The sequence below is a fragment of the Hylobates moloch genome, unplaced genomic scaffold, assembly GCF_009828535.3.
Source record: "Hylobates moloch isolate HMO894 unplaced genomic scaffold, HMol_V3 SCAFFOLD_11, whole genome shotgun sequence".
Classification (NCBI taxonomy): Eukaryota; Metazoa; Chordata; class Mammalia; order Primates; family Hylobatidae; genus Hylobates; species Hylobates moloch.
Genome location: NW_026652286.1, coordinates 54,319,357 through 54,334,579, shown reverse-complemented (window position 1 = coordinate 54,334,579; position 15,223 = coordinate 54,319,357). Strand labels below are relative to the sequence as shown.

The 15,223-nt window shown below is 36.5% G+C and overlaps 1 long non-coding RNA gene across 1 annotated transcript in view; it reads left to right on the top strand.

The window, feature by feature from the left end:
• Positions 1-15,223, top strand: part of LOC116476752 (uncharacterized) — a 322,923-nt gene that overhangs the window by 224,127 nt on the left and 83,573 nt on the right. The window contains exon 2 of the long non-coding RNA XR_009215708.1: positions 13,712-13,945. This is a non-coding gene — a long non-coding RNA (uncharacterized LOC116476752). The remainder of the gene's footprint in view (positions 1-13,711; positions 13,946-15,223) is intronic.

Here is a 15,223-nt window from a genome sequence, read left to right as displayed (position 1 = left end):
TTATTGTTTTTAAATATAAAACCTCAAAAATCTAAAGCATATATATTTCAGTTTGGAGAAAATATACTTCTCTAATTTTTATATTGATAGTTTTATTTGCTACCATAACTCAAAGTTCAGAAAATTTACTTAACATATATTTTAAGTCAGCAGTTTAGGAAGAGAACATCAGAGGGAAATCATTTTGGAGGTATCTGGTCACTCAATACCATCTTTCCTTGACGAGATCATGAAGGAATCAAGAAAAGACTGACAGTCTTAAAAAGAATCTGCCTGAGATTAATTCAAATTCTGTCATATAATTTTCAACTTTATTATTGTTAAAGCTGTAATGTTCAGTGTTCTGTAATATAGTAGTCAGTGTGCAGATATTAAAAGAAAAGGCTTACAAAAATCAGATTGCAGTTTCATAGTCTCCACTAAGCACATTGAGATGTGGGACAGAGTTTAATTCTAGCAAGAAACTAATGCCCAGCATGCCTGGTGAGGTATGTGAAAGGATGTGTATCACACTCCAACAAAATAATGATGGTTTTAGAAACCTTAACCATATACTAAGAGAAAAAGAATTGCTCTACACTTGTGTCTTTAGTACTCAGAGTGGTACATGGCACACAAAACCTTTACCTTAAGCAAATGAATAGGTAGAACTTGGATCTCCCAGGTTTCATGGGACACTATGTCTACAGCAGCAGAAGAAATTCCAGACCCTCTTTGAACTTCCCTGTACCTCTGAAATGCCTCATTCTCTGGGCAAGGAAGGAGCAGTAGAAGGAACCAACATTTTTTTCAGTGCAGGGTCTGAGAAAGACATGATGCTCCATTCTTCATATATGTAATTTCATTTAGTTTTAGAACAATCCTGTAAGATAAATGCAGTAGTTTCTATTACAAATGTAAAGAGCTGAATACCAGAAATACAAAGTGGATAAAAGAGTAGATCTCCATTACTCTATATATTATCCATATCATATACTGATGCATGATTTTCTTAGGTTATTTTAGGAATCTGTTATGGGAAAAGGGGGAAATGCAGATGCTGTCATTCTCACAATAACTAAGACTTCTTACATAAGAGTCAAGATAAATACTTATACTAAAAGTAGGCTAAGACAAGTAGAAAAATAAAAGATCTCTATTTACATGAATGTATTATCTCTCTCTCTCTCTCTCTCTCTCACACACACACACACACACACACACACACACACACACACACACACAGTTTCAAACTCAGTTTTCCCAGCCAAGGAAATAGGTTCTGGCACATGGCCAGTGCTTAAAAGAATTTATACAGCACAAAATACATGTCTTGGGCAATAGGCCAACCTACATTTTAATACATTCTGATTTCCTCTCTAAAGAATCAGTGTTGGTAGGTGGTGTACTGAATTATGTGCTCCAAGCATATGCTTGTGTTTCCTACACCCACTGATGCTGGGAGATATAGGGAGAAGAAAAACAAGATGCTTCAGGAAGAGAGTTACATAACATTGGCAAAATGACCTAAGAATCATGATGAGCATAATTTTTGTAAATGATAAGCAACTGTTTGGGAATTGTGAATATGATACCCATGAGAGTAGTACTAGGTTCAGACAACATAAAATTTCCCAGAAAATTCAGTCAGATCTGGTGTTACATGAAATAATCCTGGCTAAATTTCTATCTTTCAGAGAGACTGTGTAACCAATCTTCTCTCTATTAATGTGTATATTAGAATCTTGCCTCTAGTATTCAAGAAGTACACTTCGGTGTATAGTGATATGAATTAGCTATACGCTGCATGAATATTATATGTCTGTCTATCAATCATCTATCTATCTATCTATCTATCTATCTATCTATCTATCTATCTATCTATCATCTATCATCTATCTACCTATCATCGATATACTAAGAGTGACTGTATCTTCCCTGTGAATGAAGAAATGATTATAATTTTTTCATTTTATGTATTTTGCCTGTGTTCATCCAATGAACTACAAGATAGTCAATTCTGATTTGAATCCCTAGTTTCTCTGTGAAGAGCTAAGAATTCTTAACAAGGGGTGAGTAGGAAGGAAGTCTTTGTTCAGAGTGCATTCTATTTCTTTTTCTGGTCACCTCGTGCCTTCTTGTTCTGTGAAGTGAATGCTGGAATGTCATTTTTTGTTTGTTTGTTTCAAGGGCTTTAGTTCCATCTTCACCTATGTGCTTTATCTGTCAGCAGTTGCCACTAAGAAGAAAACAGATCTCATTGGATTTCAAAGATAAACTTTTTTTTTCCTCATACATCTCATGGTCAGTTGGAGCAGATCAGTAGACTTATCGTTAGTTTGTTAGGATTTTTAATGCATATATATCTCCCCCCAATATGAAATCTCCCTCTTGTTGATGGAAATAACTGCATGATTTTGTAGCTCTCTGTCTTTTTCTTATCCACATACTTGTGTCTATATTCTTTCTTTCTCATACTTTTTTTTCATTTTTAAAATGGGTTTTATTGCAATATAATTCACATACCATACAATTTACCCAAAGGGTACAATTCAGTGGTTTTTAGTATATTCATAGATGTGCAGTTATCACAACAGTCAACTTTAGAACATTTTCATCACACCCAGAGGGAGCCCCGTAATCATACTTTCTCTTTTGCTGCATAACAAGCATGAGTAACAATTTAAATAGTATTTTCCCCCACACTTTCCTTCCACCAAAACCTGGGTTCAGTAAAGGAATTAATATTGATCCTTCACAAATCGCACAATAAGATAACTATTGGTTTACTTGCATATTGTCTCCTTTGAACAATAAACTCCTCTGAAGCATGTACTACACATTAGGTATCTGGTATTACTTTTTTCAGTATTCAGGGTAGTGTATCTCAAATTTTTATGTACATAAAACTCCTGAGGATGTTGTCAAAATACATAATCTGATTCAGTAGATCTGGGTTTGAGTCAGAGAGTATGTTTTTACTAAGTTACTAATGCTTTTGGTTTGTAGATTACAATTTGAGGCAAAAAGATCAAGCTGCATTTTCTAAATATTACAAAAAAAGGGTACCCTCATTTGTCATGTCACCACTCATGCTAGTATTATATTTTAAGATATGTTACTTTTTAAGATGTGTTACATAAATTTAAATACAAATATTGAACCCATGGTAATGCAATTAAATATTTAATGAGAATGTGGAGAAATGTATTGGTGTGCATGTGAAGGAGATAAATACAGCTTTGTCTCCCAGTGTCCTCAAGTCACAAAATATAACATTCTCTTAGTCTATTGTATTTGAAGACATCCTTCTAGATGAAAAAGGAGACTACTTGCCACGGTAATTTTTTTTTTAAGACAGAATCCTGCTCTGTTTCTCAGGCTGGAGTGCTGTGGTGCAACTCAAACAGCCTCAATCTCCTGGGCTCAAGCAGTCCTCTCACTTCAGCCTCCAAAATTGCTAGGATTACAGGCATGAGCCACCACACCTGGCCAAGGTAATTTCTTATGAATGACAAAATAAATCAGTTATTTCTACATACTCTCTAACACAAGCCAAGGTCTACTTAACATTATGTACGTATGAAAATTGTTCTTCTTAATCAGAGGAAACTTTATATTTTGTATATTATGCATAATTACTTCTCCCTCATAGAAGATTTATCAGTTCCAGAGTCATTACTTTCCCCTGTAATCATGATATCTCAGCTACTCTTACACCTAAGCCCATGAGAAAAATGGTCATTCTTGCTTCTCTTGTACCTTCTACAGTTTCTTCATCCTTTTGTAGATGACATAATCTCAGGAAGAATATCAGATTAAGAGGGGCTATAAGACTTTGAGACCTTTATAATGAAAGGAAATTCTTCAGTGAAAGAAAAGATTTCTAAAGATTTCAAGACTAATCCCCAATAAAAGTATGAGCAAGTCTAACAAGTGTCTCAGAAAGTATTTTAGGCTTAGTTTTTGTTTAATGGAGTGGAATATAATCTGATAGATAGAAAACCCATGAAGTTTTAAGGGGGGTTGTAGTATTTTAGACTTAAAGGGACTGAGATATCTCAAATTAAAAGAAGGCCTCTGGGCTCTTAGTTGCTAATGGAATGACTCAGGCCAAGAAAGCTACTTGACATCAAGCATGGGACATTTCTTATGTGAAGGAATACAATGTTAGAAGCTGTAGCCCAAATCCTTGGAGACCAATGGGCTAGACTGACACTGCCACAAAGCAGAACTGGGCCCAGCTCAAGCATTATTTTCTGCTCACAGAACAGAGTGATCTCATAATGTGTGCCCAGGTGCATTTCAGAAATTCTATAGACCAGTGATTGATATAGGCATGTTATGTATTTCTTTTTAAATGACTGTATCTATTGTCAGTTGTCTATCACCACCTCACCATAGTATGCTCATTTGGTGTGTGTTATAGAACTCATCTTTCATAGTTTAAAGTCTCTGGATGAGAGGAATTATACTCAAAGGGTAGCAAATACAGAGACTTATCCACATTTGGACTTAATTTTGATTAGACCTTGGATTTCAATCTGATGAAGTAATGAGAAAAGTCTGTTTTAGGTCTTAGAATGGGAAAAAGCACATTTCGCATGTGGGAGGAATGTGAACAAATTCTGGCCAGGTGATGTTTGGAGCTAGGTTTTTTTAATGCCTACATATCTTTTTTGGGAAAAAGTGGGCATGGGATATGAATAGATGTTTCTCATAAGAAGACATATAAATAGCTGGCAAGTATATGAAAAAATGTTCAACATCCCTAATAATCAGATAAATATAAATTAAAACTACAATGAGATGTCATCTTACCCCAGACAGAGTGGCCATTATTAAAAAGTCAAAAAATAACAGATGCTGGTGAGGCTGGAAAGAAAAGGAAATGCTTATGTGTTGGGCATGCAAATTAGTTCAGCCACCATGGAAAGCAGTTTGGAGATTTCTCAAAGAACTTAAAACAAAACTACCATTTGACTCAGCAATCCCAGTACTGGGTATATATCCAAAAAAATAAATCATTCTACCAAAAAGACAGCTGCACATGTATGTTCATTACAGTACTATCCACAATTGCGAAGATATGGATTATCTTTGTGTACATTTATGGATAATTATATAAAGAAAATGTATTATATATGCAAAATGAAATACCATTCAGTCATAAAATGAATGAAATCATGTCTTTTGCTGCAACATGGGTGGAACAATGACCCTTATCTTAATGTAACATGGGCCATTATCTGCAACATCAGCCATTATTTAAACAAGTCAGATGCAAAGATAAATATTGCATGTTCTCACTTAATGTAGGAGCTGAATAATGTGTACATATAGATACAGAGTATGGAATGATAAGCAATGAAGACTCAGGTGGTTGAGGGGGTAAGAAGGGGATGGGTGATGAGAAATTACTTAATGAGTACAATATACATAATTAGGGTGATGGATACTCTAATAGCCTTGACTTTACTGCTACATAATCTATGCATGTAACAAAATTACACTGGGTCCCATAAATTTATACACATAAAAAATTAGATCAAATCACTTTCTCCACTCCTTGAATCTGGTCCTGTTCACATGGCCTGATCTGGTGCAATGGATCAGAAGCAAATGTGAAACAACCAGAGGTCTAAGAAGTATTTTATGCATTAGTCTTATCTTTCTCATAACCATCCGATCTTCATGTAGGGAAACTTAAGCTAGAGGAGAAGAGGCTGCGTGGAGAAAGTAACCTCAGCTATACCAGCCAAACAGACTTTACTGGCTGAGGTCCCAGACTTGTGAATGAAGTCATGCAGGACCAAACAGCACCAAATGAACTAGTCCAGATCAGAATAACCATTCAGTGAATTCTCAGACTTGTGAAAAATAAGAATTTATTGTTGCTTTAGCCACTAAATTTGGGGGTGACCATTAAGAAGCAAAAGCTAATGGGCTCTGCCTCGTTACCAGATAACTATTTCAAAACAAGTTCCAAATGGGTTACAAAGACCCTAAAATTCACACATTAATTTCCTAAATTCACAGTTTATCTGTTCTTACCTTCAACATAATTCCGAAAGGCTTGTTTACTTACGGCCTGGGGACCAGATTCTTCTTCTGTCCACCCAGTGTTACAACCAGCGAGTTGCAAAGGTAGAGGCAATATTTTGGAGGTTCAACTAAAACCAGTGGTCAATGAGGCACATAGAACAAATAATCCATTAGGCTTATAATCAAGAATGATAATGTTACCTTATAGGATTGTTGAATATAGAATTCAAGTTTCATATGCAGGTGTTTAACATGCAGCAAGTACAGTTCCAAAAATTTGTCGTTGTAATGTGTCTGTGACGTTGATGAAAGGTAAACTCATGGTCAGCATTTGCTAATTTTAAATCTTAAGAGGCTTTAGAGCATTTTACTCCAATTTCTTTATTTAATTGATGAAAAGATTGATGTTTAGCATGTTTAGGAGATTGGGTATTAATTTGTGGTCATAAGTGTCAATGTGTTTGATTCTTACTGTATCCCACATCCCTGCATAGTAATATCAGGATTTTTGAAGTTCATTGCAGGAACATTTTCCACTGAATGTTTAAAACAATGATTTAATAGCACTAAAATCATTAAATTTAAATGAAAGTTTCAGTTATGTGAAAGTGTGGGTGAATAAAGTACTTTTAAATTGTATATGGCCAAAATTAAGACCACTTCCCTTGTAGTTAATACATAATTTTTAGTGGAATGTGGGCAGAGAAGTCTGCATTTTACAACCTCATAGAAGTCTGATCTTTTCTTAACCTTTCTATAACTGGAAAAATACCATGTATGATAGCGTCCTCCTTTAAAAGATGAAAGGCAGAGGCATTTATAGAAGACCTGAGAAAATAAATATGGTTTGTAAAATAAAATGTAAGTAGAATGGGAGCTGTGTAGAAGGAACTTGAAGAAAGATTCTGAGAAAGAAGAATGGGGAAAAGGGACACCCACATGCAGTGGTGATGAGGATGAGATATACTTTCTTTGAGCTTACGAGTCAGATGTTACATAATATTGGGAAGAAATGGGGCAAAGTGATGATTTCTGCAAGTATTTATGTAATGTGTTCATTTCCACCTATGGCATTGGTGAAGAAATGTCATAAACATCAGTAAGACAATCTCAGTGTCAACTGAAAATTTCAGAGTATTCAAGTTGTTGAGATATTGGGAGTTGTTATCTACGTATAACAAAGCATTACACAAACCAAGCAATACATAGATCCTAGGAACTGGGATGAATTACACTCTTGAAAATATTGACTGAACAGCAATAAATTAGCTAATTTCCACATATAGAAGTCACCAGGAATAAAGTATAAGCAGTTCTTTAAAGGCTGAAATAATTAATTTTATCCTTCACAGAATATTAATTTTCTTGACCTAGAACAAACAGTTTAATGCAATTTAATTCCACACATGAATAGCTGGATGCATACTGTGTGATTGTGTTTTAGTTGGGACTCAATGCACCCATTTGTCGTGGAAGGTAAAGGCTACTAGTGGAAAACTCAGGGCAGGGCTTAAAATTGACAGGGTATATATGTTTTTTTAGAGTCAGGTTTTAGAAGTCCGCAAATTTTCTGCTGCTGAATGTTTATTCAAGGCAAATGAATATTTCACATTTTTATGTTTTTACTTCCATTTTATCCTATTAATGTATTATTTTAATGAGGATGAGATGTTGATTAGATATAATGACTGCTAATGATCACATCTACTAAATTTAGGCAGATGTTTAGGGACTTATTCTAAAAAATAATCTCCTGTAATAAATCTCAGGAGAAGCTAGTAAGAGAAAGTCAGAGCCTTCTGCATTTACTATGATAATGAAGTAACCGTGACCTGAAGAGGCAAACTGATGTCTATGTCATATAATTTGGCTCACACACAAGATGGAAATAATAGTTACTTAGAGTGGTTTAAAATTTTAATGCAAAGTATTTTTAGAAGTATTGGCAAACTGAAGGAAATGAAGGTTTTTAGAGCAGAACAAAGGATGCTTGGATTTCCATTATATATTTGTTTTAGAGCTACAAGTCTCATTGCTGCATTAGTCCAGTTCCACCCTGTGAAGTTACTAATTCATACAAAGTCAAACAGGGAAATGTTGAAACTAAATCCTACGTCTGTGCTTTCACTTTCCACATGGCCCTCAAGAGCTTGGGCAAATTTCTCATGTATTTAATTCAATGAGTTCTATTTAGTTCAGTGTTAAGTTGATATATTTGGATGTCCCTGCTGAAATCTCATGTTGAAATGTAATCCCCAGTGTTGGAGGTGGGGCCAGAAAGGAGGTGTTTTGGTTGTGGAGGCGAATCTCTCATCGCATGATGTTGTACTTGCGGTAGTGAGTGGGTACTACTAGCAAGATCTGGTTCTTTAAGTGTGTGACACCTCCCCACTCCAATCTTTCTTCCTCCTGCTCCTGCCATGTGAGACACCTGCTCCCTCTTTGCCTTCCACCATCACTGGAAGCTTTCTGAGGCCTCCCCAGAGCAGATTCTGGTGCTGTGCTTCCTGTACAGGCTGCAGAACTGTGAGCCAATTAAAACTTTTTTTTTTAAATAAATTACCCAGTCTTAGGTATTTCTTTAGAGCAAAGCAAGGGCGGTGAATACATGTCTTGCATATTTATGTAAAAGCTCAGTAGTAAGCACTGAATTATATAATCCATTTAAAGAAATCTATGTGTCACCTTAGCTAGCCTAATAATTCAAATGAAAAATAAATACACAGTTGACCATCCAGCAGAGAACCCAAATCGGCATCTTTTAATTTGCAGTCAGCAAGATATACAGTAAACCAACATCCTTTTGTGATAAGCTAACTGCTCTAATGCTCTAACAAAACCCAAGATCTCCATGGTTTACCTTATTAAGTTTTTTTGTTTTTTGAAATGGAGTCTCACTCTGTTGCCCAGTCTGGAGTGCAGCGGCACGATCTTGGCTCACTGCAAGCTCCGCCTCCCGGGTTCACACCATTCTCCTGCCTCAGCCTCCCAAGTAGCTGGGACTACAGGTGCCCACCACCACACTTGGCTAATTTTTTGTATTTTTAGTAGAGATGGAGTTTCACCGTGTTAGCTAGGATGGTGTCGATCTCCTGACCTTGTGATCCACCCGCCTCGGCCTCCCAAAGTGCTGGGATTACAGGCGTGAGCCACTGAGCCCGGCTGGCCATTAAGTTTTAATATTCTTTCCTATCATAGTCTGATGAGGGGTTTAGTGGATGGATTTTCTCATTGTTATTTAGAGGTCCAGGTATCTTCCATATAATGGCTTTGCTAATCTACTAGGGCTTCAGAGATTTTCACAGGATTAAATATTGATTATATATAATGACAGCTAGTGATCTTATCTGCAAAATTAAGTCAGATGTTAACTTAGTGTTTAAAATATCTCAGAGATAAATCCATTTTGCAATAGTCAAAAGAAGAGAAACAGCCTGATATTTTACAAAATAAGTTTTAAGCACCACGAGCTGTAAGTAGCATGTCTGACTTCCTTATTTCATGCTGTTAGTCACATGGTCCCACTAAACTACAAAGCAGGGTGGGAAATAGAGCTCTCCTTTTTTATATGAAAATAAAGTGAGATAGGATTTTAAATCTCTGCAATAATCCCATTGTCTTCCCTCTTTTTAAAATTAACTCTGGCTTCCAGATTTTCCATGTTTCTGTGACAACAAGAATGTTAAGTTATTAATCTATTACCACTCATGACCTCTTGAATAGTTCAGCAGTGACCTCTTGAATAGTTCAGTAGGGAATGAGAATCTTCCTCTCACTAGAAAATGCCATTAATTTTCTGGCATAGATTGTTTTCTTTTTAGAAACAGAAGTGGTTCAGAAGTCAAAGACCTTTAGCTCTAATTCCAGCTAAACACTTCCCAACTGTGTGATTTAGGCAGCTCATATCACCCTAGGTGGGGATTACAACACTAGCATTATCAACCGGGTGCTCTTAATTATTTCCCCTTTTAATAGCCTTTATTTTTAGAGCATTTTTAGATTCAAAGGAAAATTAAGTGAAAAGTACAATTAATTCTTATGTATCTCCTGACACACATGCCCCTCAAACTTCTACCACATAGACACAGTCCTCCTACCACCAACATCCTGCACCAGAGTGGTGCATTGGTTACAACTGATGAACCTACATTGACACATCATTATATCCAAAGTTCATAGCTTACATTAAAGTTCAGTCTTGGTGCTGCACATTCTATGGGTTTTGACAAATGTATAAATGACATGTATCCACCACCGTAGTATCATACAGAATGATTTCATTGCCCTCAAAATCTTCTATGCTCTGCCTATTCATTCCTATCTCTCCTCCAACCTTTGGCAATAACTGACATTTCTATTGTCTCCATAGTTTTGCATTTTCTGGAATGTCATATAGTGGGAATTATATGGCATGCAGCCTTTTCATATTGGTTTCTTTCACTTAATAATATATGCACTTAAATTTTCTTCATGTCTTGTCGTGGCTTGATAGCTTATTTCTTTTTAGTGCTGAATAATATTTCACCCACGCCAGATTATTTATCCATTCACCTACTGAAAGACGTCTTGATTGCTTCTGAGTTTGGCAATTATGAATTAAGTTGCTATACACATCCATGACCAAGTTTTTGTGTAGACATACTTTTTATGTCTTTTGGGTAAGCATCAAGCAGTATGATTGATGAATCATATGGTAAGAGTCTGTTTAGTTTTTAAAGAAAGTGGCAAACTGTGTTCCAAAGTGGCTACATTATTTTGCATTTCCACCAGCAATGAATGAGGGCTTATATTCTTTTGAAGCAGTGATAGTGATATTTTTCTGATCTCTGTTACCCCACTCCCCCTTCACATTAGTCTTCATTCTATTCCTGCCTCAGGACCTTTGCAGTTGAGTTCCCTGCTGCTCCAGATGTTTTTTTCTTTAGATCCTTACACAGCTATTTTTCTTTCCTCAAAATTTGGGTTTCAGCTCAAGCAGAGTTTTTTTCCAACAAACTTTTCCTGATCAACCGTTCTGAGATATTATCCTACCTGTCCATTTTACTCTCTGTGATGACATCCTATATATTTTCTTCAAAGTAGAGATGCACAAAAAAGAATTATCTAGAGTATAAGTTTTACAAGAGGGACTCTGTCTTGCTCAATGTAGACATGTGGACACTGAATAAGTATTTGTTAAATCAACACATTAAAGGAATGAAACATATGAGCTGCAAGTCTTTTGAAAAGATTTGTTTGATCTTTGGTAGATTTTGTCCCCTCTCTGAACACTTTCAGTTTCTAGGTGACATTTCAAAGTCCATTTGAACAAAAGGTGGTCCTTCTCTTTGTAGCCTCTTGGGGAATCACCTTGAGCATGTAAAGCCTTTTCTTACATGGTTTGTTTAAAAACAGTGGGTACGGGCTGGGTGTGGTGGCTCACACCTCTAATCCCGGCACTTTGGGAGGCCGAGGCAGACAGATCATGAGGTCAGGAGATCGAGACCATCCTGGGTAACACGGTGAAACCCCGTCTCTACTAAAAATACAAAAAATTAGCCAGGTGTGGTGGCGGGCGCTTGTAGTCCCAGCTACTCAGGAGGCTGAGGCAGGAGAATGGTGTGAACCTGGGAGGTGGAGCTTGCAGTGAGCTGAGTTCGCACCACTGCACTCCAGACTGGGCGACAGAGCGAGACTCTGCCTCAAAAATAAAATAAAATCAAGTAAAATAAGATAAAATAAAATAAAATAAAAATAGTGGGTATGAGAAGCAATCTACTGAAGAGTTCTGCAATGAATGTCTTATTAACTGTGTGATAGGGTTTTAGTCATGCTCCACTTGAACAGTGGACAAACCAAGAGCTTTTGCATGAAGGAAGGAAAGTGTGGGTAGGTGATATTATGGCCATACTCTCTGTTGCTTTACTTTCGATCAGTTAGGATTCACAATTATTATTTGGAAGGCATGCCCACAGGTGCTATGCCCTTGCTCTTTGTCATCTTATTTACAAATTAGAGCACAACTTCCTGCCAGGTAGAGTAGTTAAAATAAATTTAGCCTAAGAATATCCTATGAAAGACATATTTTGTTCATGACATATGTTTTTTAAAGAAAGTCATGATGCAGGCTTTTCAAAGGGAAAATCACTATAGAAAGAATTTGAAAATAAGTGAACATCAAGGGAAAAAATAAAGATCATTTTCTTCTTTTTTTGTTTTCTTTTTGAGACACAGTTTTGCTCTTGTCGCCCAGGCTGGAGTGCAATGGTGCGATCTCAGCTTACTGCAACTCCTGCCTCCCGGGTTCAAACAATAATTCTTCTGCCTCAGCCTCCTGAATAGCTGGGATTACAGGCACCCACCACCACGTCCAGCTAATCTTTTGTATTTTTAGTAGAGACGGGGTTTCGCCATGTTGGTCAGGCTGGTCTCAAACTCCTGACCTCGTGATCTGCCTGCCTCGGCCTCCCAAAGTGCTGGGATTATAGGTGTGAGCCGCTGTGTTGGGCTGATCATTTTCTTCTTTACAGGCTTTAAAATTTGAGAGATAGGTAATCAAAATGAATGTCTAATATTATGTAATTGGGAAGCCTAGGATCATTAGTGTAAAATAAATCTGAACTTTTTGTTTCTATGTTTGAATCTAACCTAGGTAGTGGCAAGGCTGAGGATAAAGTTCCTTTTGTTTTCAGAGAGATGATAACTAGCATCCAAAAAGTAGCTTTACTCACATTGTCTCATGTAATTATTCATATAAGTTTGTAAAGTAGATACTATTGAATCTATCTTATAGATGAATAAACAGACTTAGAAAATATGTAGTAATTTACCCAAAATCACATAGCTATTAAATGACAGAACTAGTACCCAAGCACAGGTCTATCTGACCTGAGAGCCTGTGGTTCCTCCGTCCTATCACATCTATAAATTTCTTATACATCATCTCATGACAGGTGAGGTGAGTCTATTTCCTCTATTTTGCACCTATGGCTCCTGGGTCTCAGAGATTAAGTAAACACTTTAAATGTAAGTGATTAAGTGCTGAGTAGGACCCATATTTTCTGATTCTCAATTTCAGGATATTTTGGTCTAGGCTTGCTACAGATTGGATTAAAAATATCAAGGTTGTTAATTCCATTCATACATTTGTGAAGAGTAGAGCCAAAAGTCTTTATTTTATTTGATTTGTTTTCTATGGTATTTGTGTTCACATTATTCTAAAATATTTGTTTTATTTTTTACATAAAATTACATATTAAGGACAATGTGTTACACATTTAGAAAAGCATATTTCTAAATTTCCACCTCTAGAGATTCTGTTTCAATAGTTGTGGATTAGGATCCAAGAATTTGCATATTTAACAAACAGGTACTTCTGAAATAGGAGGTCTGCAGATGACATTCTGTGAAGCATTCTTATTTTAATGCTTACTTTATTATAATTTAACAAACAAGTGCTTCTGAATAAGAGGTCTGCACATGACATTTTGGGAAGCACTCTTACTGCTTACTTTGTTAAAATTTATTGATTTAATTTCAGAATTTTAATTCACTTGAAGTTCTTGCTAAATCAGTCAATTCATATTAAAAGTCCTGCACAATCATGGTGGAAAATTAAATTGATAAAATATTTCCCTTACACTTATAGCTAATGTTGCAATGAACAGGAAATCCTGCTTTATTTTTCACAATTGAATAATTACTTTAGGTTACATCTCAAGGAGAAGGATTGCTGGATCAAAAGTCTTGCAGTTAACCAGGCGTGGTGGCAGATAGCTGTAATCCCAGCTATTCGGGAGGCTGAGGCAGGAGAATCGCTTGTACCCGGGAGGCAGAGGTTGCAGTGAGCCAAGACCATGCCATTGACTCCTGCCTGGTGACAAGAAAGAAACTACGTCTCAACAACAACAACACGCTTGGGCACTGTGTTAACTCCATAATCGTAAGTCACTTTTTTGAATTTGGTTTCTCAGGCTGCTAATAACAAACTTACTCCAGATTTTTTCCACTGTTTGCATTGTCTGATCAATGGCATTATTTTCGTACAAACAGGCTGCTTATAGGTCTCCAGTTTTATATTCAATGTTTTCGACATAGTGAGTCATAGGGTCAAATAGGGTCACTGGCTGAAAAAATAGTTACTCCACAATTAATTCAAAATAAATTTTAAAATACTATGTAACATATGTAAGTGTGTTTTGTTTTTTCTTGACTGAAAATTTAAGCCTTTATGGGGTAGTTTAGCTCTGAAATTGAGCACAATTGAAAGAAATAAGCAAGTTAAAATAGATTTAAATTTGAATATTGCTCATAACACCTGCAAGGGCATAATTAGGCTGTCAGGCATTCCACTACTTGTTCCTTCATGCATTCATCTAATGGATCTTCATTCAACACTCACGACATTAGGCACCAGACTAAGCAAACAAGACAGAATGGTCCCTTTCTTTATAACATTTACACTCTAATGAAGATTAGCAACAAACAAATAATTATGAAATGTGAAAAGAATATGTAGCATTACAGAATGACTGGCATGACACACATCCCACTGACCATTCCAGAAAAATTCTCTTCGATGAAGTGATGAGTGAGCTGATGCCTGGAGAACTGGGGAGTAATTACCTAGGCAGAGAATGAGGGTGTGGTTGGCCTAGAGAACAACTTTAACTTTCTCAAGAGAAGAAAGGATATGCTCTTTTGGAAGGAATGAAAGCATGTATATTTGTTTGAATGTACTTGAGGGAATGACAGGAGAGAAGCCAGGGGGAGAATTGTAGACCTGCATCAAGAAAAGGCAATTGGACTTCATCTGAAGGATAAGGGGCAGATGATTTTTAGCAGTGGGGTGAACATGTGCAGATTCCTATTCTGGAAAAATAGCTTTCATTTTGATATGGAGATAGGATCCCAGAAGAGCAACAGTGGAGGAGAAGACCATTTGCCAGGCTGTAGAAGTTACTCACCTGAGGGCAGATGACAACCTGGCCTTGGATGTTGGCAAGGAAGCTGGAAGGAGGTGGGACGAGGTGGAACACACTGAGGGAGTGGATTCTGCAAGAGTTGGTGTTTGAATGAATATTAGGGATGAGGCGGCTGGAGATGGCAATTATCTGATAGTTTTCGAGTACTTTAAAAATAGATGTTAACTTGTACTCTTTTAGTTATTTAGAAATGTACAATTAATTTATTATTAGTTATAGTTACCCTGTTGTGCTAT